The sequence below is a fragment of the Anomaloglossus baeobatrachus genome, unplaced genomic scaffold (genome assembly GCF_048569485.1).
Source record: "Anomaloglossus baeobatrachus isolate aAnoBae1 unplaced genomic scaffold, aAnoBae1.hap1 Scaffold_657, whole genome shotgun sequence".
In the NCBI taxonomy this organism is placed as follows: domain Eukaryota; kingdom Metazoa; phylum Chordata; class Amphibia; order Anura; family Aromobatidae; genus Anomaloglossus; species Anomaloglossus baeobatrachus.
The window spans coordinates 68,904-90,431 of NW_027445027.1; the positions used below are offsets into that span (position 1 = coordinate 68,904).

A 21,528-nucleotide genomic window follows, 5' to 3' on the forward strand; every position below is an offset into this window, starting at 1 on the left:
CTCTTCTCAGGGACATCGGAGTGCCACACAATGTTTTACGTAAAATCTTTCATGTATTGATCTCAAAAAGTAACATACATTAGCTCTATCTCACTATTGGGTATGTGCCCTTAACATTTCCGCTATGAAAAATCATTTTGGTGTCATTTTGGAAGGTTTTCTGGTGAGTCCGTAAAAATGGCGTAAAACGCGGACAAAATTATTCACAGCTGTGACTTTTGAGTGATAAATGCTTTAAGGGGTCTTCCCCATGCTGTTGCCATGTCATTTGAGCACTCTTCGGAGACTTTTGTGCCATTTTTAGGGTTTCTACATGCTGCCGGTGGTCATTTCACAAAAATACTCGGGTCTCCCATAGGATAACATTGGGCTCGGTGCTCGGGCCGAGTACACGAGTATCTTGGGAGGCTCGGCCCGAGCTTCGAGCACCCGAGTTTTTTAGTACTCGCTCATCACTACTAATAAACCTAAAAAATAAAAATAAATTGAATAAAAATCATGAATGTTGTGTTATAACAGGAAATTCGGTGTAAGAATGAATATCCGGGATGAGAGTTCAGCGAATGAGTTATAGAAATTGTTACAAAAAGGAGTGTGTACGGTTTATGCGTAAATTTTCAGAATGCGTACATGAAAATTATATGTATGTGAGAATGTCCCCCATGCTTTGTAAAAAGTTATTTATGAAAATGTAAATAAGATATATAAAAATGCCTAATTATTTATAATTTATGAGAAAGATATATATGTATGGAAGAATGTTATAAGGTGTCCAAGAACCATAAAGAAAAAGGGTGCATATATAATGTTAGAGGTCTAGAGTTCCACCAGGCTATATCACCCCTAAAGAAATAGAAAGAAGACCTTACTACCTGTGTACCCCAAAAAAAGCTATATTTCTTAGCCAGGATTATGGTGGAGATATGCACAAGTGAAATAAGAATATAAAGTAATACAATAAGATTATGAAACCAATATGTGTGTAATACTATTGTATGTTTTGAGGATTTCGATAGCGTTAGGGCAATGACAACCAGAGACGAGTTTGTGGTACAAGATGTTTATAATATGTAACCACGGTAGATACACAGCGGAAATACACAAAACACATGAAAATACCTTTCTGAAACGGAGCGAAGGGGATTCCCGGGGCCACGCACCGGACTCCCCCAGGGAGACCACCAGAGCGAACCCCTATACAGGGACTGTCCGGCAATCAACCCCGGAAGGCCTAAATGCGCCGCAGCCGGGACACAAGGGGCAAGTGGTAAAGTCCAGAAGTGTCCGTACGGGATGAAAGTCCAGAATGGTTATGAGCCGGAAGAAACCGGGCAGACGTGCTGACCAAAGACGGCAGACGGAGTCCGGGCACAGCTTGAAGAAACCGGGTATGGTCCAGAGTCGGTCGGTAGACTTTCAGGAGGATCCAAAGGTAATCAAGAAGTAGCAGCAGCAGCAAAGCAGGAGCACACAGCAAGCCGTATACTCAGGCACTGGACTAGGCTTAGAGGCGGCCTTTTAAGCAGCTGGACAGGAAGTAGGGCAACAGAACATAAAACTCCATGTTAACCGAGGGCAAGCTCATGCAAAAAAGAGAACTGGAAAACCCGGAAACCTGACATTACTCCCCCCCCCAGAAACGGCCTCAGGACGGGTCAGGGCCTGGCTTGTCCGGGTACCGTCGATGAAACTGAGCGATCTTCCGGGGAGCTCGAATGTTACCCACCGGTTCCCAGGAATCGTCCTCGGGGGCGTACCCCTGCCAACGTACCAGATACTGAAGCCGACGACGATGGAGCCGGGAGTCAATAATGTCCTCAACCACGAACTGCTCCTCGCCGTCGACCATCACAGGCGGAGGAGGAGGCACGACACGACCATGAAACGTATTGGGAGAGACGGATTTGAGGAGAGAAACATGAAAGACCGGGTGTACCTTGAGATGGTGCGGTAACCGCAGCCGACAGGCCACAGGGCTCACGATCCCGGTGATCTTAAATGGACCGATGAATTTTTGTCCCAGCTTCTGCGAAGGGACACCCAATCTCAGGTTCTTGGTGGACAACCATACAGAGTCCCCTACCTTATACATGGGTGCCGGTTTCCGGTGAGTGTCTGCCGACCTCTTGTAACGCTCCTGGGCCGTAGCCACACTGTCCTTTAGAACCTCCAGATTTTGTCGAAGCTCTGTCAATCTGTCCTCCACCGCAGGCACTGAGACCGCAACCGGTGACCTAGGCAAAATAGTCGGATGGTAACCCAAGTTAGCAAAAAAGGGCGTTACCTTAGTGGAGCTGCTCTGAGTGTTGTTATACGAGAACTCCGCCAACGGAAGCATCTTCAACCAATCGTCCTGCAGATGGCTGACATAACATCGAAGGTATTGTTCCAGGGTTTGATTGGTCCGTTCGGTTTGCCCATTTGTCTGAGGATGGTATGCAGAAGACAAACAGACATCAATCTGGAGTGCCGTACAAAACCCCTTCCAGAACCTAGACGTGAACTGCACGCCCCGGTCAGAGATGATCTCGTCTGGTACCCCATGCAATCGGAATACGTTCTGGATAACCAAATCCACTGTCTCTGCGGCTGAGGGAAGACCGGCACACGGAATAAAGTGAGCAGCTTTAGTCAACCGATCCACCACCACTAAAATGGTATTGTGACCGTCTGAGACGGGCAACTCCACAATAAAATCCATTGAGATAGACCCCCAAGGGCGAGATGGCACGGGTAACGGTTGGAGGAGTCCTGTAGGAGCCACACGAGGGACCTTGCACCGGGCACAAACCACACATGAGTGGACATAGTCCTTTACGTCCTTTAAACAGGTAGGCCACCAGAAGAAACGGTTCAGAAATTCCTGCGTCTTCTGTACCCCCCTATGACCAGCCAACACGGAGTCATGGACCAACTTGAGAACCCGAAGTCTTACGGCCTCCGGGACATAAATGCGTCGCTCTCTCAACCACACACCATTCCGAAGAACAAGAGTTACATCATTCGGGGGGGCAGCAAGAAATACGTCACCATCATAGGCCAGCTTGATGTCCTTCCACAAGTCCTGGTCCTGGATTACTCCAACGAAATTGGCATCCGATAACACGGTCTGAGACGGGGTTCCAGGCACGGAGTCCACGGCGTGGATTCGGGACAAGGCATCGGCTTTCCCATTACGTGAACCTGGACGGTATGTAACGACAAAATTGAACTGGTTAAGGAATAGGCTCCAACGGGCTTGCCGTGGAGACAGGCACCTGGCAGACTTAAGAAACTCCAGATTACGATGATCTGTGAGTACTATCACTTGCTGCGCGGCTCCCTGTAAGTGGTGTCTCCATTCCTTGAAGGCGGAAATAATCGCTAACAATTCTTTGTCCGCAATGTCATAGTTCCTTTCTGCAGGGGACAACCGGCGGGAAAAGAAAGCACACGGATGTAAGAGACTCTTGTCCCCAGTCCTTTGAGAAAGGATGGCCCCTAATGCGTAGTCGGAAGCGTCGACTTCCACGATAAAGGGAAGTGCGGGATTCGGATGTACCAATATAGGCGCTGAGGTAAAACAGACCTTGAGACGATGGAAGGCTTCCTGGGCCTGGGCGGACCACACAAACTTCTGTCCTTTCTTGGTTAACAGAGTGATGGGACGAACGATTTCTGAAAAATTACGGATAAAACGTCGGTAAAAGTTGGCAAAACCGACAAAGCGTTGTACCTCTTTGATGTTTCCCGGTTCCGGCCAGTCTAGAATCGCTTGTATTTTGCCAGACTCCATGTTCAGTCCCTGAGGAGAGATGACATAACCTAAGAATTGTATCTGTGAGCAATGGAATTCGCATTTCTCCAGTTTGATGTACAGGTGGTTTTCCCTCAGCCGGGTAAGTACGGTCTTGACGTGCTCCTGGTGTTCCTGTAGGGAATCAGAAAAGATTAGGATATCGTCCAGATAAATCACCATGAATTGGTCCATGATATCCCTAAAAATATCGTTAACTAGATGTTGGAAAGCCGCGGGAGCGTTACAAAGTCCAAAAGGCATCACTAGGTACTCAAAATGTCCATACCGACATCGGAACGCGGTCTTCCACTCGTCTCCGGGACGTATGCGGAGTAGATTGTATGCCCCACGGAGGTCCAATTTGGTGAATATTTTTGCCTGTTGGACCCTCTCCAATAGCTCAGGAATCAATGGTAACGGATACCGGTTCCGGATGGTTATTTTATTCAGTTCCCGGTAGTCAATACAGGGTCTTAGAGTCCCCTCTTTCTTTTTCACAAAAAAGATGGGTGCCCCTGCTGGTGAGGTAGACGGACGAATAAATCCCTTCGCCAGACTTTCATCAATGTAGTTTTTTAGTGCTTCTAGCTCAGGTGCCGCCAACGGGTAGACATGACCAAACGGGATCTCCGCCCCTGGGAGTAAGTCTATGGGGCAATCATACGGTCTATGCGGGGGAAGCCGATCGGCTTTTCTTTTGTCGCATATGTCCGCAAAGTCGTTATACACCGGGGGTAGAACAGGTACCTGTACAGTGCCCTCCGCATTCGGCGTTACTGGAACCGGAACAGTTGGACTAATGGTCGGAATACTCTGCGGTGGGAAGGATATTTCCTTAGTTTCCCAATCGATGACCGGATTTGTAGACCGTAGCCACGGAATACCTAAAATAATCGGAAAATGAGGAGAAGAAATTAGCATGAAAACAAGGGTCTCCTGCTGACCTGGCTTCATGACGCACTCTAGCGGTACGGTTTCCCGATCAACTGGTCCAGAGATTAACGGAGATCCGTCTACCGTCTCCATGGTAACCGGTGAGGCTCTTTGCTGAGTCCGGATACCGTGTTTCCTGGCAAAAGAGGAGTCCATGAAATTTCCCCCTGCCCCAGAATCTATCATTGCAGAGGTAGGTATTAGCTGTCCCTCCCACCGGATCTGAATGGGGAGCGAGCAATGGGTATATTTCCCTTCCGAGTCCTTCGGTGAGGTTGACATTACAGTCAAGGGAAATACCGCATCCAAGTGTCCACTTGCCTCAGAGATATCGGACTCTGCGTCCGTGTTGTCACACTCTGCCATGGCTGCCAATACCTTATTTGGGCGATTCGGACGTTTCGGGCAGTCGATCAAGAAATGGTCTGATTGACCGCAATAGAAACACAGACGCTCACGGAGCCGGTGTTCGCGACGTTCATTGGTCTCTCGCTTTTGCAGAGAGTCCACTTGCATAGGAACGTCCTCGGCCTCCCGTGGCGTCCTGAGAGCGGGTTCTCTGGAAGGAAATGCAAAGTTGTTTACACGGTTTACAGCTGCCCATTTTTCCTGTCTACGTTCCGTCAAGCGGGTATCAATACGCACACAGTGCTGGAGAAACAGTTCAAAATCCCCTGGAGATTCAGAACGAGCTAACTCGTCCTTGATGGTACCGGACAACCCCTTTCTGAAAACAGACAATAATGCATTGTTTCCCCAGTCGGTGTCTACCACTAACCTCTTGAACTCAGTGGCATATTCAACTACAGAACGCTTTCCCTGACGTAAGGAAAGGAGAGCCGATTCAGCGGTAGCACGGCGATTCGGATCATCAAACATCTGCGCCATTGCGGTCAGAAAATCATCTAGGTGATTTAAACGGATGTCCCGGTTCTCTATCATAGGATTAGCCCAAGCCAGTGCTTGTGAGGTTAATAACATAATTATACATAACACTTTGGACCGGTCAGAACGGTAATAATCAGCATGTACATCAAAAAACAGTATACATTGGTTCACAAATCCACGAAACTGACTACGGTCACCATTGAAACGGAATGGGGGTAACCTAGGCATACCGGCAGCTGATACGGACGTAGTGGGGCCGGCTTCCTGAGCCTCCACTCTGACTTGCAAGTCCTGTATAGCCGGACCCAGTACCTGGTGATCATGGCCCAGCTGTGCCTCCATATCTCTAAGTTTAGTCTGCACCACCTCCATCTCCTGCTGCAAGGAGTTAATCATAGAAAAGAGCTGATCTACTCCTCGTGTCTCAGTCATTGCCCCAGTGAAATCCTCTTGTGGCCTGAGTATAATGTAATACTATTGTATGTTTTGAGGATTTCGATAGCGTTAGGGCAATGACAGCCAGAGACGAGTTTGTGGTACAAGATGTTTATGATATGTAACCATGGTAGATACACAACGGAAATACACAGTATAACAAACACATGAAAATACCTTTCTGAAACGGAGCGAAGGGGATTCCCGGGGCCACGCACCAGACTCCCCCAGGGAGACCACCAGAGCGAACCCCTATACAGGGACTGTCCGGCAATCAACCCCGGAAGGCCTAAATGCGCCGCAGCCGGGACACAAGGGGCAAGCGGTAAAGTCCAGAAGTGTCCGTACGGGATGAAAGTCCAGAATGGTTATGAACCGGAAGAAACCGGGCAGACGTGCTGACCAAAGACGGCAGACGGAGTCCGGGCACAGTTTGAAGAAACCGGGTGTGGTCCAGAGTCGGTCGGTAGATTTTCAGGAGGATCCAAAGGTAATCAAGTAGCAGCAGCAGCAAAGCAGGAGCACACAGCAAGCAGTATACTCAGGCACTGGACTAGGCTTAGAGGCGGCCTTTTAAGCAGCTGGACAGGAAGTAGGGCAACAGAACATAAAACTCCATGTTAACCGAGGGCAAGCTCTTTCAAAAGAGGACTGGAAAACCCGGAAACCTGACAATGTGTGCATTCATGCACCACCCGGTACGCTACCCTTGCCAAATTGCTCACTCTAGATCCCCACACGATCCATGAAGCCGTTCCCCCGGTCACACCGCCTGCTGCCGGTTCCCACTCATCCCTGGGGGAGTTAGGCGAGTGGTATCGAGAGCTACATGTCGGCACTGATGATACCCCCATACACCACAAGGAAGGGGTATACCGGGTGGTACAGGAGTATGAGCGGGTTTTTAGCAAGCACCCTCTAGATTTTGGGCAGATTAAAGGGGTTCAACACCACATCCCTACCGGTACACACTCCCCTATTAAAGAGAGATACAGGCCTATTCCCCCTGCCCACTACCAATGCGCCAAAGACATGTTGAGGAACATGAAGGAGGCAGGGGTTATTAGGGACAGCTGTAGTCCCTGGGCCGCTCCGTTGGTGCTGGTTAAGAAGAAGGATGGCACCATGCGGATGTGTGTGGATTACCGGAAGATTAACCAGATAACGCATAAGGATGCTTACCCTCTGCCCCGCATCAAAGAGTCCCTGGCCTCGCTGAGAACCGCTAACTACTTCTCCACCCTTGACCTCACCAGCGGGTACTGGCAGGTGGCCGTGGCACCGGAAGACCGAGAGAAGACTGCCTATGGGACCGTTTTGCTGTACTTGGATGATGTGATTGTGTACTCACAGACGTATGAAGCCCACCTGGAGCACCTAGCCGAGGTGTTCGCGTCCCTTGCCAAGTATGGGATGAAGTTGAAGCCCTCAAAGTGTCATCTGCTGAAACCCAGAGTGCAGTACCTAGGACATGTGGTTGGTGCGGAAGGTGTCGCCCCCAACCCCGAGAAGATCACCGCCATCCAAGACTGGCCGAGACCGACCACAGTGAGGGAAGTGAGGCAGTTTCTGGGCCTGGTGGGATATTACCGTCGCTTCATTAAGGGGTACACAAAGATGGCTGCCCCCATGCAAGACCTCCTCGTAGGACAGACCAAGGGTGGTAGATCCCTAGTAGCCCCATTGGTGTGGGAAGAAAAGCATGAGGAATCCTTCCGCCAGCTGAGAACAGCCCTGACCGGAGAGGAAATCCTAGCGTACCCTGACTACAGCCGCCCATTCATCCTCTACACCGACGCCAGCAATGTGGGCTTGGGGGCTGTTCTATCCCAGGTCCAAGACAGAAGGGAAAAGGTAATAGCTTATGCTAGCCGAAAACTCCGACCGACTGAGAGGAACCCTGAGAACTACATCTCCTTCAAGCTTGAGCTCTTGGCACTGGTGTGGGCTATCACCGAGCGGTTCCGCCATTACCTGGCAGCAGCCAAGTTCACCGCGTACACAGACAATAACCTGCTGACCCATCTAGATACGGCCAAGCTGGGCGCGTTGGAGCAGCGGTGGGTGACCAGGTTAGCCAACTACGATTTCACCATCAAGTACCGGGCCGGCCGTACCAACGTCAATGCCAATGCACTCTCCCGGATGCCCCACCTGTCGGAAGAGGGGCCAGAGGATGATGACCTCGAAGAGATCGAGTTGCCTGCATTTCACCGGCCATTCACTGAGAAGGTGCACGTCTACCAACAACGGGTGAACCTGGATCCGCTGCCCCGACAGGACTGGCAGGAAGCTCAGGACCAGGCACCTGCTGTCCGCCTGGTCAAGACTCTAGTGGAACAGGGTTCTGCTGGGATAGACCCTGCTGCCCCTGCCGAAGCCCAACGTCTGTGGCAAGAATGGACCCGGCTATACCTACACCAGGGGAAGTTGTATCGCGAGCTGATTAATCCAAAGACTCACGAGAAGATCCGCCAGCTGGTGATTCCCCAGGCTAACGTGCCCACCGTCCTGCAAGCATACCATGATGGTGCAGTGCACTTCGGGTGGAAGAAGCTAGAGATGTTGTTAAGAGAGCGGTTCTATTGGAGTGGAATGCGGGAATCTGTGGAGGCCTGGTGCCGAGAATGTGGCCCTTGCGCATTGAGAAGGAAGGACGAGGCCAGCCAGAAGGCACCCCTACACCCGATCATTACACACCAACCGCTGGAGCTGGTTGCCCTTGACCATGTAAAGCTCACCCCCAGCCGAAGTGGGTACACCTACGCTCTGACCATCGTAGACCACTACTCGAGGTTCCTGGTGGTTGTCCCAGTTAAGGACTTAACCGGCCGCACCGCTGCTAAGGCTTTCCAGGCTTATTTCTGTTGACCGCATTGGTACCCGGAGAGGGTGCTTACCGACCAGGGTCCGGCCTTTGAAGCAGAGGTATTCCAGGAATTCTGCCAGTTGTACGGCTGCAAGAAAATCCGGACCACGCCTTACCACGCCCAAACCAATGGCATTTGTGAAAAGATGAACCACTTGGTCCTGGGCCTCCTCAAGACGTTACCACTGGAAGAGCGGAACCTGTGGCTGGAGAATCTACCTGACCTGGTCGATATGTACAACAACATCCCTTCCAGCTCTACGAAATGCACTCCAGCATACCTGATGAGAGCTCGTCCCGGCCGGCTACCAGTGGATCTGGAAATGGGCTTGGAAGCTTCAGAAGCACTCCTGTCGACAGCTGAATGGGACACTCGGCGGAGGACACAGTACCGACAGGTCCAGGAGTATGTTGAAAAGAACTTGTGCCGGAGTCGGGGACAACAGGAGCAGTGCTTCAACAAGAAGGCGCCTGCCGGTTCCTTCCAACCTGGGGATGTAGTGCTGAAGCGGAAAAGAAGGGCCCACAAGCTGGATGATCAATGGGAAAAAACCCCGTATGTAGTCCAGCCCACAGGATGGGAGAATGGGAAGGCCTACCAGATCAGCCGTGACCAGGGGGGGACTTTGGCCACGGTTTCCCGAGACCACCTGAAGAAGTGCCCACCAGCATTGAGAGTAGCGGATGAGGCTCCAGTTCCCAGTCCAGTGGAGAAGGAAAAAGAGGTAATCCACACCATGATGGGTGATTTTCCAGCAGACTGGCCTACACAGAACGGTGCGGTGATCCTTCCAGTGATACTGTTCCCACAACCCGTGGATGAAGAAATGATGGAAACGGTTAACCGCGAGCCAGTGCCCAGGGATGTACCTGTACCCAGCTCCCCTACGCCTCCGCCTGCCCCACATGATAGCAGGGAGGAGGAACTGACTGTTCCCTCTGCCCCACTGCCTGTCACCACTGACACCGGATCCCGAAGGTCCACTCGCCCCAACCTAGGTAGACCCCCACTTAGGTACAGGGAAACTACTCTTTAAAAGGGGGGGGCTTTATGTGTTGAGTGTACCAGTTTGAAAGTTTTAAATGATAAGTAAAGATGATCAACCAAAGAAGTTTACCTGATTGAACCGTGATTAAACCGGCCGTTGCCGGCAACTGTTGTCCCCGTAGGGACTGTGCAACCATTGCGTAAGGAATTGCTTACGGACAAGCCCGAGAACTTGCAGGGCAACCACAAACTTAGTGCAATGTAAATAAAAATGTTTGTTGGCTTGACACCGTTACCGCCTCCGGAGAGGCTGATTTGGGAGGATGGGCCTGGAGGAAAGGGATGGCCTAGGCCCGCCACTACCGTAACCGGTGGCGATCCTCCGGGGGTTCAGGGGTCCCCTTGGACGTGGGCCCCCTGAAAGAGACAGAACCCGCTCGGGCAACTTGGTGCTGGACTGGGGTCAAGGGGTGCTGCCCGCTTCTTAGGGGCAGCATCAGGGCCAGGTTGTTTGGGTGGGAGAAGAGCGGAAGCTGTACCGTTGTAAAATGTTTATGATGCTTTTACATGTTTTACCGTTTTATTCTTTTTCAGTTGTGAAAATAAAACCGGTGATGGACGGGCAGCCCGCGGACGGTCTGCATTTTACTATAGGGGAATGTGGCGCCCTGGACAAGCCAGGTCGTCACAGGTACTACACCAACACGCTCTACACTCCGGCTAGGCACACCGAAGCTAAACACAAATCCTAGTTGCCTTCCTCCAGGGGCTGATGTCCACACCAGGGGGTGGGCCAGGCGGTTGATCCCACCCACCGAGGAGTTCACAGTCCTGGAGGCGGGAAAAGGAGTCAGATTAGAGATCAGTTTTGGAGTTAGAGAAGTGAAGAGGAGAGGAGACTGACCGTGTCCGTGTGTGTGGCCCGGGCACTCAGCAAGGTTGGCAGACGGTGGTGACCTTCTGCAGGAGAGGCTGATTGGAGTGAACCGTACGGACCGGGGATGGGCGGTGGCCCGCCGGTACCAGATCGGGGAGTGAAGAGAAGCCAGCACCATCCGGCAGGGCCTACGGACCCCGACCAGGCTAGGAGTCGCCGTAAAACCGGTCAAATCCGTAAGCGACAGGAACCTCCAGGGTTTCCCAGCAGTCAAGACCCGATTGAAGGCAACAGCTCACACCGTAGAGGGAAGCACAGTCACCGCCAAGGCTACAGTTCCCAGGGCCAGAGCCTGCGGGCAAAAGGGGCTCCCTCAGCATCCATCCAAGCTGGGGAGCGGGTTACCGGTGGGAAGCCCGCTAGATTTTGGGGGAATAAAAGGGGTCCACCACCACATCCCCACAGGTGCACACCCACCCATCAAAGAGAGCTATAAGCCAATACCACCTTCACATTGCCAGTGTACCAAGGACATGTTGAGCAACATGAAGGCGGCTGGGGTTATCCGTGACAGTTGTAGCCTTTGGGCAGCTCTGTTGATCCTGTTAAAAAAGAAGGACGGCACCACTCCCCGTATTGAGGAATCGCTAGCTGCATTGAGAACTGCAAATTATTTTTCTACCCTTGATCTCACTAGTCACTATTGGCAAGTGTCCGTTGCTGAGGCAGACCGGGAGAAGACCGCCTTCGCCACCCCTATGGGTCTCTGCGAGTTCAAAAGCATGCCCTTCGAGCTGTGCAATGCGCCAGGAACCTTCCAGAGGCTGATGGAATGCTGCTTGGGACAAGATTTTAGGGTGTATAAAAAGGGAGATTAGATCCCGTGATCCCAACGTATTGTTACACCTCTATAAATCACTTGTAAGGCTACATCTGGAATATGGGAACCAGTTTTGGGCTCCACATTTTAATAAGGACATTCAGAAGTTAGAGTCAGTTCAAAGGTGGGCAACTAGACTACTACAAGGAATGGAAGGCCTCCCATATGATGACAAGTTGAAAAAGTTATTAAGTGATTATTGGCTGCAATGGGGCTTTCTGGCTGGTGCCAGCCTCTCTTCTTAGCACACAGGAACCACAATCCCTACACCATGCTTCAATGGATTCTCTCATCCCAGCCCAGTAAAACTACATATTTTACACAGTCATAAGCAGCCAAAAGGGATCTATTCTATTCAATTGCAAATGATCTAGATAAGACTGAGAATAAGATACTGCACGGGACATAGCAGAGTTGGTCAAGTTGAGTGGAGATGAGTTTGCTATTTGGCACAGCTTTTTGCATCAATAAAGCAAGTAAAAGGTGTGAAAGATAAAAAAAAGGGTGAAAGTGTGAAAAGTGAATTGGCCAAATTGAGGTGCATATAAAGTTTTTGCTTTCTTTCAATTCACTAATGGGGCTCATTTGAATCAGGTGAATTGAGTTCTGCTTTTGGAAACTGGGTTAAGAAGGGGTGCACCGGTCCTGGAGGTACTGCAATACCAGGTCAATGCGTGGAGTGGACAGAGCAAGATTTTTTCCATCTCCTTGTTCTAAAAATCCATTTAATATATGGTCCCCAGAGAGGGGACGTATCAGATATTAAACTGATAAGAACAGATTTAATTTTTTTTTTTTTCTGTTTATCAGTAGGACTTCAAAATAACAAAGGTGATCGCCTCCCGTTGCCTGGGAACCGTCCAGGCACAAGAGGGCTATGTGTCACCAGAAGGCGCACACACTTCCTCAAGGCCGGCAGACGTGCAATCCCAGGCACCTTCCAGTACCGACCAAGGTAGCGTCCTCCGAAACTACACTTGATCTTAGCCAAAAGGCCGAGAAGCTATAACCCGAATTGGTTACGGCCTTGAGTGGCACCCTGGCCTATACCGGACACATCTTAGGGAGAGGGAGACAAACCCACGCCTACAGAAGACATTTTGTCACCCAAGCCAACCCTTGAAAAGGCTGTTTTGCAGAGCAAAAACAAGAAGAATGGTGCTTTTTGCAGCCGCCGCCCACTGCAATGAATCTGAATAACTCCTCCTTTTGGACACAAGCACCTCCCCTCCCCCTTGCAGTCTTTCCAATTCATGATACAAAAAGACGGACGGACAGGACAGGACAGGACAGGCTGCCTGACTTTCCGTCACTGCCACCCTTTGCCATCCTTGCCCGTAGAAAGCCCTTTCATCATCCCCAAACCCTAATCTTTTCCCTTCCCTTCCCAGATGCGTCTCACTCCCTTTCATTAGGAAGTGAGCGCAGCCTTTTCTCCGTTCTGCACATGCGCGACGTTAAACACAAATGCGCAGGCGTGCGTTCCATTACCCTCACTGCATTCCACTCCCATACAGGAAGTGGGCGCAGCTATTACTACGGTCGCACATAAAAGAACCCACGGCCACCACTGCACATAGCTGACTCCACCACAGGACACCCACTTCTACACCAACGCAGGTAAGACAGGATCGGCACCTCTATGCTCCCGTTACAATCAGGCTCAGTCACCATGTGATAACGCTCTCAACTCTTTAGTTGCAGGCTCCCCTTGCTTCACCTCCACTGGCTGTGCTGCCATTTCCTCTCCCACCTGGAAGGTATACTTTATTCCACTATTTTCCTGTTTCTCTCTTCCCCCTTTTCCCATAACCTACTTTTATCTGCATTTGTGGGGTATCTATATGCTATTTACATCATAGTTTTATTCATTAATATGGAAGGGAAGAGTGCCCATGAGAGTGTTGAACTGCGGAGAGCAAGAGATTAAGCTGCTCCGATTTGCCACCATTGATAAGCTGTTCTCAGTAGATACACATGCTATCCAAACAGCAGCATCCACCATTGCTTCAGCCCACCCATTCAGTGACAGCTCACCAAGTCAGCCAGAGGAGTGGTGTAAGGAATTACACGTAGGCACTGACTCCACACCTTCACATCACAAGAAGGGGGTCTACAGGCTAGTGCAAGAATACGAGCAAGTCTTCAGCAAACATCCGCTAGACTTTTGAAGAATAAAAGGGGTCAAACACTACATCCCCACAAGTGCACACCCACCCATCAAAGAGAGATATAAGCCAAAACTACCTGCACATTACCAGTGTACCAAGGACATGTTGAGCAACATGAAGGAGGCTGGGGTTATCCGTGACAGTTGTAGCCTCTGGGCAGCTCCGTTGGTCCTGTTAAAGAAGAAGGACAGCACCACTCCCCTGTATTGAGGAATAGCTAGCTGCATTGAGAACTGCAAATTATTTTTCTACCCTTGATCTCACTAGTCGCTATTGGCAAGTGTCCGTTGCTGAGGCAGACCGGGAGAAGACCGCCTTTGCCACCCCGATGGGTCTCTGCGAGTTCAAAAGCATGCCCTTCGAGCTGTGCAATTTGCCAGGAACCTTCCAGAGGCTGATGGAATGCTGCTTGGGACACCGAAACTTTGAAACGGTACTGCTATACCTTTATGATGTTATTGTTTATTCTAAAGCAAACAAGATTTTAGGGTGTATAAAAAGGGAGATTAGATCCGGTGATCCCAACGTATTGTTACCCCTCTATAAATCACTTGTAAGGCCACATCTGGAATATGGGGTAAAGTCCTGAGCAGGTTGATAACCATTGGTTTGAGCATGGTAGGGTGTAGTGCGCATCTTCCTGCATCGGTAAAAGCTGCAGAAGTCCTTGAAGATTTCCGCTTCAAAGGCTGTGCCTTGATCTGTGAGGACTCTCTCTGAGTAGCCATGAGGTCTGCATAAGTGTGCTTGGAAGACCTTCGCTGCAGTATGGGCCATTAGATCTTTGACTTGTACCACAACCATAAATCTCGAGTAGTTGTCTACCATCGTAAGTGCATACGTGAGCTCGCCTCGATATTCTGCAACAAAACTCCCTTTTTCGATTTCAGTTTCAGCAAACACTCCTCTTCCTGTAGAAAATATTTATCATTACCTAAGACAGTCATTCTAATGCATGACAATATTAAGGCAATTTAGTTAAAACTTGTTTTAACTCACCTTTAAGGGGATTGATGTATTTCATGGTCAATCCAGGTTTGTCAGTGATGGCACTGACATAATGTATGGCGTCTTTTTCGGGCGTTATCCTTTGCCTTTTCATTGTGAAAATCCAGTTGCCTATATCAAAGCAAATTCTACTACTTGTAAAGTATGCAGAAAATGAAATGTAGAACATATAACATCAACTGCTTAGGAACGCATCATAGGTTAGTACTTAAAAGGATATTGTCATGTTCTAGTCATAATGCAAGCTGGACATTTTTCATGTTACCCTGTAATCGCCGGCCTGTTCTAATGCTCACAAGCCAAGATATAGGCTCAGCTGCTAAGGCTTCCCTCTGCCTTCTGAATGAAACTTGAATATGTCTGGGTCACTGTGTATATAGCAGGTGCTCAGAAAAAATAAGAGTCAATTCAATAGAAATAGCTCTGGCACACTATAGTGATCAATAACGTAAGAAAAGAACTCTTGGAATGCTGAAAATTCTTTATTTGTGCAAAAGGATAATTCATCCAACGTTTCGACCTTGTTTTTAGGTCTTTATCAAGGATAAAGTTATCTAAGATCATAAAGGGTTACAAAACCATATAAACACGTAATTAGTACATAGTACAACATAACAGTACAATATATTGCTACTTGAGAGTACAATGGGTCAAATGACCATGATGCACATACAAAAAATTTTTCCAAAGCCATAGTGAAAACATTTGTACTGAGGAAAGAAAATTTCCACATGACCTATCTGGAGAAACATTCTGGATCAAACAACCAAAAATAGTCAAGCAGGTAAATACACACCTATATGGATAACAGGATGATATGTGTTCAATTGTATAGCGTCATTGCCATTAAGGTACAAATGGAAAACTTGCAATCCTATATAGTGAAGGAAATGAACACATATCATATCAAAGAACACAGGAACATGGGTGTGAGAAAAACCTCAATGTTTATACTTTGTTCTTTATAATGGTGTGAACATGTATATGTCTCAGTACCTTATGCACTTGAGAATTCTAGTGAGTAGATCATGAAAGCCTATTTCAGAACTGGAATCGGTAAATAATTGTAGGTGGAATCTAAATGAAAAGATGGTACAAGTGTTATCATGACTAGAGATGAGCGAACCGGTCGCGGTTCGGCTCGAGGTTGGTTCGCCGAACGGACCTCCCGTTCGAGTTCGGTTCGTCGAACGTTCGACGAACCGAACTCGAGCCAATAGGAAACAATGGCAGGCAATCACAAACACAGAAAAACACCTAGAAAACACCCTCAAAGGTGTCCTAAAGGTGACAAACAACTCAAACACATTGGAAAGTGACAAGGACATATACTCATGCGAAAACAAAACAGCTGGACAAGGAAAAAGAGGAGGACACACAGATATATGAGTATATGCAAGGAAACATCGATTCCATTAATGTGCAACTTGAGCCCTGCTCATTCTTGGCTTCCAATCTTGATAAATTGCCTGAGCTCGCCACGTACGTCTTGGGGATCTTGTCGTGTCCTGCAGCCAGCGTTCTCTCGGAACCTGTCTTCAGTGCTGCTGTGGGTCTGCTGGCAGATAAGCACACGTGTCTGTCCACTGACAATGTGGACATGGCTCTCAGAGGACTTTTCTTCCCCTGGGTCAGCCAGGGGACGGGAAAGGCACGCGTATTTTTGAGAGTGCTTCATGCAAAGCATCTTTTTCTTTTTCAAAAGGGAGCTCAACCGATGCCAGTCAAGTGGGGTGTGTGTGGCCCAGTGAGTGGAAACGAGGGAGACTGTGGTTGGAGTCCCCTCGCTGTGTCTCTATGGAAACTAGAAAAGAGAAGCGCTGATAGGGTTTTACCAGATTACACATACGGTTTAGCATATATCAAAATACACTCACCGATTCAGGTTGTGAGAGGTCACAACCACCATAGATAGCATCAGATAATGGCGGCTGCAGCGGCCCCACGTGTTTGCAGATCAAAGTGGAGAAGGAGAAGGGGTTAAACCCGCGCAATCCGCCAGATAAATTCAGAGGAGATGTTGATAATTCAGAACATTCTTTTATTCCATGGGTCTACGCGTTTCAAGGTCTGTGACCTCTTCTTCAGGACCAGTAAATCAACACTTGAGTGTTGATTTACTGGTCCTGAAGAAGAGGTCACAGACCTTGAAACGCGTAGACCCATGGAATAAAAGAATGTTCTGAATTATCAACATCTCCTCTGAATTTATCTGGCGGATTGCGCGGGTTTAACCCCTTCTCCTTCTCCACTTTGATCTCGCTGTGTCTCTAAAAGAACCAAGATGAACAAGTCATGGCTCTCAGAGGACTTTTCTTCCCCTGGGTCAGCCAGGGGACGGGAAAGGCACGCGTATTTTTGAGAGTGCTTCATGCAAAGCATCTTTTTCTTTTTCAAAAGGGAGCTCAACCGATGCCAGTCAAGTGGGGTGTGTGTGGCCCAGTGAGTGGAAACGAGGGAGACTGTGGTTGGAGTCCCCTCGCTGTGTCTCTAAAAGAACCAAGATGAACAAGTCATGGCTCTCAGAGGACTTTTCTTCCCCTGGGTCAGCCAGGGGACGGGAAAGGCACGCGTATTTTTGAGAGTGCTTCATGCAAAGCATCTTTTTCTTTTTCAAAAGGGAGCTCAACCGATGCCAGTCAAGTGGGGTGTGTGTGGCCCAGTGAGTGGAAACGAGGGAGACTGTGGTTGGAGTCCCCTCGCTGTGTCTCTAAAAGAACCAAGATGAACAAGTCATGGCTCTCAGAGGACTTTTCTTCCCCTGGGTCAGCCAGGGGACGGGAAAGGCACGCGTATTTTTGAGAGTGCTTCATGCAAAGCATCTTTTTCTTTTTCAAAAGGGAGCTCAACCGATGCCAGTCAAGTGGGGTGTGTGTGGCCCAGTGAGTGGCAACGAGGGAGACTGTGGTTGGAGTCTCCTCGCTGTGTCTCTAAAAGAACCAAGATGAACAAGTCATGGCTCTCAGAGGACTTTTCTTCCCCTGGGTCAGCCAGGGGACGGGAAAGGCACGCGTATTTTTGAGAGTGCTTCATGCAAAGCATCTTTTTCTTTTTCAAAAGGGAGCTCAACCGATGCCAGTCAAGTGGGGTGTGTGTGGCCCAGTGAGTGGAAACGAGGGAGACTGTGGTTGGAGTCCCCTCGCTGTGTCTCTAAAAGAACCAAGATGAACAAGTCATGGCTCTCAGAGGACTTTTCTTCCCCTGGGTCAGCCAGGGGACGGGAAAGGCACGCGTATTTTTGAGAGTGCTTCATGCAAAGCATCTTTTTCTTTTTCAAAAGGGAGCTCAACCGATGCCAGTCAAGTGGGGTGTGTGTGGCCCAGTGAGTGGCAACGAGGGAGACTGTGGTTGAAGTCCCCTCGCTGTGTCTCTAAAAGAACCAAGATGAACAAGTCATGGCTCTCAGAGGACTTTTCTTCCCCTGGGTCAGCCAGGGGACGGGAAAGGCACGCGTATTTTTGAGAGTGCTTCATGCAAAGCATCTTTTTCTTTTTCAAAAGGGAGCTCAACCGATGCCAGTCAAGTGGGGTGTGTGTGGCCCAGTGAGTGGCAACGAGGGAGACTGTGGTTGGAGTCCCCTCGCTGTGTCTCTAAAAGAACCAAGATGAACAAGTCATGGCTCTCAGAGGACTTTTCTTCCCCTGGGTCAGCCAGGGGACTGGAAAGGCACGCGTATTTTTGAGAGTGCTTCATGCAAAGCATCTTTTTCTTTTTCAAAAGGGAGCTCAACCGATGCCAGTCAAGTGGGGTGTGTGTGGCCCAGTGAGTGGCAACGAGGGAGACTGTGGTTGGAGTCCCCTCGCTGTGTCTCTAAAAGAACCAAGATGAACAAGTCATGGCTCTCAGAGGACTTTTCTTCCCCTGGGTCAGCCAGGGGACGGGAAAGGCACGCGTATTTTTGAGAGTGCTTCATGCAAAGCATCTTTTTCTTTTTCAAAAGGGAGCTCAACCGATGCCAGTCAAGTGGGGTGTGTGTGGCCCAGTGAGTGGCAACGAGGGAGACTGTGGTTGGAGTCCCCTCGCTGTGTCTCTAAAAGAACCAAGATGAACAAGTCATGGCTCTCAGAGGACTTTTCTTCCCCTGGGTCAGCCAGGGGACGGGAAAGGCACGCGTATTTTTGAGAGTGCTTCATGCAAAGCATCTTTTTCTTTTTCAAAAGGCAGCTCAACCGATGCCAGTCAAGTGGGGTGTGTGTGGCCCAGTGAGTGGCAACGAGGGAGACTGTGGTTGGAGTCCCCTCGCTGTGTCTCTAAAAGAACCAAGATGAACAAGTCATGGCTCTCAGAGGACTTTTCTTCCCCTGGGTCAGCCAGGGGACGGGAAAGGCACGCGTATTTTTGAGAGTGCTTCATGCAAAGCATCTTTTTCTTTTTCAAAAGGGAGCTCAACCGATGCCAGTCAAGTGGGGTGTGTGTGGCCCAGTGAGTGGCAACGAGGGAGACTGTGGTTGGAGTCCCCTCGCTGTGTCTCTAAAAGAACCAAGATGAACAAGTCATGGCTCTCAGAGGACTTTTCTTCCCCTGGGTCAGCCAGGGGACGGGAAAGGCACGCGTATTTTTGAGAGTGCTTCATGCAAAGCATCTTTTTCTTTTTCAAAAGGGAGCTCAACCGATGCCAGTCAAGTGGGGTGTGTGTGGCCCAGTGAGTGGCAACGAGGGAGACTGTGGTTGGAGTCCCCTCGCTGTGTCTCTAAAAGAGCCAAGATGAACAAGTCATGGCTCTCAGAGGACTTTTCTTCCCCTGGGTCAGCCAGGGGACGGGAAAGGCACGCGTATTTTTGAGAGTGCTTCATGCAAAGCATCTTTTTCTTTTTCAAAAGGGAGCTCAACCGATGCCAGTCAAGTGGGGTGTGTGTGGCCCAGTGAGTGGAAACGAGGGAGACTGTGGTTGGAGTCCCCTCGCTGTGTCTCTAAAAGAACCAAGATGAACAAGTCATGGCTCTCAGAGGACTTTTCTTCCCCTGGGTCAGCCAGGGGACGGGAAAGGCACGCGTATTTTTGAGAGTGCTTCATGCAAAGCATCTTTTTCTTTTTCAAAAGGGAGCTCAACCGATGCCAGTCAAGTGGGGTGTGTGTGGCCCAGTGAGTGGAAACGAGGGAGACTGTGGTTGGAGTCCCCTCGCTGTGTCTCTAAAAGAACCAAGATGAACAAGTCATGGCTCTCAGAGGACTTTTCTTCCCCTGGGTCAGCCAGGGGACGGGAAAGGCACGCGTATTTTTGAGAGTGCTTCATGCAAAGCATCTTTTTCTTTTTCAAAAGGGAGCTCAACCGATGCCAGTCAAGTGGGGTGTGTGTGGCCCAGTGAGTGGCAACGAGGGAGACTGTGGTTGGAGTCCCCTCGCTGTGTCTCTAAAAGAACCAAGATGAACAAGTCATGGCTCTCAGAGGACTTTTCTTCCCCTGGGTCAGCCAGGGGACGGGAAAGGCACGCGTATTTTTGAGAGTGCTTCATGCAAAGCATCTTTTTCTTTTTCAAAAGGGAGCTCAACCGATGCCAGTCAAGTGGGGTGTGTGTGGCCCAGTGAGTGGCAACGAGGGAGACTGTGGTTGGAGTCCCCTCGCTGTGTCTCTAAAAGAACCAAGATGAACAAGTCATGGCTCTCAGAGGACTTTTCTTCCCCTGGGTCAGCCAGGGGACGGGAAAGGCACGCGTATTTTTGAGAGTGCTTCATGCAAAGCATCTTTTTCTTTTTCAAAAGGGAGCTCAACCGATGCCAGTCAAGTGGGGTGTGTGTGGCCCAGTGAGTGGCAACGAGGGAGACTGTGGTTGGAGTCCCCTCGCTGTGTCTCTAAAAGAACCAAGATGAACAAGTCATGGCTCTCAGAGGACTTTTCTTCCCCTGGGTCAGCCAGGGGACGGGAAAGGCACGCGTATTTTTGAGAGTGCTTCATGCAAAGCATCTTTTTCTTTTTCAAAAGGGAGCTCAACCGATGCCAGTCAAGTGGGGTGTGTGTGGCCCAGTGAGTGGCAACGAGGGAGACTGTGGTTGGAGTCCCCTCGCTGTGTTATACATGCTTTTAGAAGGGCATGACATGGCTTGGAGGTTGACTTTCATAAAATGCAAACTGTTGGCTACCAAAATGCTGCCTTTCCAACAACTGTGGTTATAGGCAATGAGGAACATACTGATGAAGATGAGACGCAGATACCCGATTGGGATGACAACTTAAATATTCGGTCAGGGCAAGAAGAGGCTCGGTCTGAGGGGGAGGGTAGTGCAAACACAACAATTGATGATGAAGTTCTAGATCCCACCTACTGTCAACCCCCAGTCAGGCACTCGAGGAGGTCAACAGAGGCGGTGGAGGAGGATGCAACCGACGACGAAATTACCTTGCGCCTTCCTGGACAGAGTCGGAGCACTGGTAGCACGTCTACAACTGCATCCTCAGCCACCACTCTGCCTATGAGCATTATTCGGGGTGCATCAACAGGTCGCATGGCCTCTAAGCCTTGCCTAGCCTGTTCCTTTTTTGACATAGAAAAAGATCGCCCAAATCATGTGATATGTAAAATTTGTCATGATTCTCTTAGTAGAGGTCAAAACCTCAGCAGTTTGACAACTTCTTCCATGAATCGTCACATGAATAAATATCATAGGTCCCGGTGGGAAGCTCACTGTGCTGCAATGCGGCCTAGCGGAGCGAACCATCCACCGCCCGCCCCTTCCAGTGCATCCGCGCGCTCTTCATCTTCTAG

At 49.6% G+C, this 21,528-nt stretch overlaps 1 pseudogene; it reads right to left on the reverse strand.

Annotated features, from left to right (window-relative positions):
* Window positions 1-12,277: 12,277 nt before the first annotated feature.
* LOC142286396 (U2 spliceosomal RNA) lies at window positions 12,278-12,484 on the reverse strand (annotated as a pseudogene).
* Window positions 12,485-21,528: the final 9,044 nt, after the last annotated feature.